The sequence below is a fragment of the Alligator mississippiensis genome, chromosome 3, assembly GCF_030867095.1.
Source record: "Alligator mississippiensis isolate rAllMis1 chromosome 3, rAllMis1, whole genome shotgun sequence".
Classification (NCBI taxonomy): domain Eukaryota; kingdom Metazoa; phylum Chordata; order Crocodylia; family Alligatoridae; genus Alligator; species Alligator mississippiensis.
The window spans coordinates 74,066,556-74,068,969 of NC_081826.1; the positions used below are offsets into that span (position 1 = coordinate 74,066,556).

Sequence of the window (2,414 nt, forward strand, 5' to 3'; positions counted from 1 at the left end):
TAATTAACTCTGCAGTAAACTGTCAATATCTACACATGCACTGGTATTAGGGTGCAGTAAATTAATTAATTCTACTGTAGAATAATACTATTGGGGACAGTACTATCTTTCAGCACACGTAAGTACTGCATTGTGATGCATGTGTAGACAGTGACATGGGTGGGCTGGGGCATGAGGGTGCTATAGTGCAAAGGCTGCCTGCCATGTAGCCACACACTTTAGCACCCCAGCCAGCTTTTACATTTAATCCTTGCTGAATTTAGCACTTTTGTGCTCCAGCCAGCCCCTCTACTATCCAACATCTCTACCCAGGGCCTGGGGCTGGCCCTCCAGGCCTCCTGCTAGCCTGGGGCTGCTCCACCGTGGCTCAAAGTACTGCAGTCCTGGGTGCACATGTAGACACTGTGCCCAGAAACAGTTCAGTCTGGCATGAACCATGCTAAAGTTTATCGCTCCACCTTAATTGCCCATGTAGATGTGCACAGTATCAAATTGCTGGTTTGTGTTTTAACAGCAGCTCTTTCTTGGCAATGCTACTGTCTAGCCAGTTATCTCCCATTTTGTAGTCATACCAATAATTTTTTGGTTTGTTTTTTTTTGTTTTCCCCTTCTTCTCTTTTGTGAATTGCTACATTTAATCCTTGCTGAATTTCATTCTATTGTTCATGACTCGGCTTTCCCATGAATCAAGATTGTTTTAGATTGTGTTTCTAGCTTCTAAGTGTCATGACCCAAAGGGTATGATTTTGTGTGTGCTTCGGCACTGCAGAATTATTTCCCGCCACGAGGAACTTTCTTTGCACGGTGCAATTCTCAGTTGCATAGAGAAAACCCCAGTGCAAAGGAGTTCCCGCCATTGGCATGCAAATTTGTGTCCTACTATTGGCTGTTTCTAAATTATTCCCACGTGGCGGCTAGCAATTGGCTTGCTAGCCGTATAAGAGGCTTGAGCAGTTTCCGCCCAAGTTGGAGGACTCCACAACCATCTGGAGAAGGAGGACTTCACATCTCGTGAAGAACTCTAAGCGCTGTGGAGCCTAACAAACCCAGCGTGTGCCTTAAGAAGGATATAGGGGCCTGATCAACCTCTAGCCTCTCCCCGTTGCCGCCTGATCCCTCAACGTACCCTTCCCTGCGCGCTCAGTCCACGGAGCCTAGCAAACTTCATGTGTGTGTGTATCCAGAGCTCTTTCCGGGTTTAAGAGGCTCGAGTTTTCTACGGGCCTTGTTTGAGCGAGTTTTGTAACTGCAACTTAAGTGAAGTTTTTCCTGCCTGCACTGCGACCATCTACAGTGTAAGTAAAATAATCTTTAATCAACCACAACGTGTCCGTGCCTAATTCTAGTCTGCTGTGCCGAATTCCCTGACCCACGTGCCAGGGCTGCTGGTCACAGCCCGCCGCGCGCCCCCGAAAGCCTCAGACCGCTCCTGGCCCGCACACTAAGTTGCTTGTTAGCTCACTAAGTTTTGTAACATCTGAAAATTTGCTGAGCATACTCAGAATTCTTTCAGCCAAGTTAGTAATAAAAATGTTAAGTAGCCCTGGATTCATAAATATTTCACATTTCAGTCACCTTACTTATGAGAATGTAACTTAAAATATGTCCCTTCAATAGCTCAGTTGGTAGAGCGGAGGACTGTAGTGGAGGTGCCTGATGACATCCTTAGGTTTCTGGTTCAATTCCAGCTTGAAAGAGACTCCTTTTTAAGCTCCTGACTTCAATGAGCTAAGGAAATTAGTAAGAGAGACATTGGGGACCCAGAGCTTCAATGAGATGGGAGTCTAGGAGGGGTGGTTGTTCCTTAAGGAGACAATCCTCCGAGCTCAGAGGGAGTCAGTCCCAACACAAACCAAAGGGGGCAAGAGTGCTAAAAAGCCCTCTTGGCTCAGTAAAGGCATCCAGGAGGACCTGAGGGCAAAAAACATGGCATATAATCAGTGGAAGCAAGGGGCAGTCACCAAGGAGGATTATACCTCTGTCCCAGGGGAGCCGAGGTGACAGAAGAACCCTGGGACGGTAAAGAGCCCCACTTACCTCCTGTAGGGCTGGAGAAGGGTCACGCGGTGAAAACGCCGACACGGGTAATCAGCCGGGCATTTATACGGCTGCGGCAGAGCAGAGGGGGCGGAGGACGCTCCCCGGAAGGTTTAAAAAGCAGCCCCGACAGGGCGGCTGATGCAAGGAGACTAGAGAAGTGACCCCTCGTGCAGAGGGAATCAGCCGCCACACCCGGCAGTGGGGAAAGCCAGAGGCGGAGCTACAGAATGCTCCAAGAGAGACGGTTGCGCAACGAGCAGCAGAGCCGGTGAAGCCAGTTGCACAATACACGCACAAGCTGGCAGCGGAGCCGGCAGGAGTGCCAGCAAGGAGGCTAGAAGTGATATTGATGCAGAAGCCGGCTGGGGACACAC

The 2,414-nt window shown here is 49.2% G+C and overlaps 1 non-coding gene across 1 annotated transcript; it reads left to right on the forward strand.

Annotated features, from left to right (window-relative positions):
• Window positions 1–1,607: 1,607 nt before the first annotated feature.
• TRNAY-GUA (transfer RNA tyrosine (anticodon GUA)) lies at window positions 1,608–1,697 on the forward strand. The gene is given in 2 exon segments: window positions 1,608–1,644; window positions 1,662–1,697. It is a non-coding gene; the product is annotated as a tRNA-Tyr (tRNA).
• The last annotated feature ends 717 nt before the right edge of the window (window positions 1,698–2,414 follow it).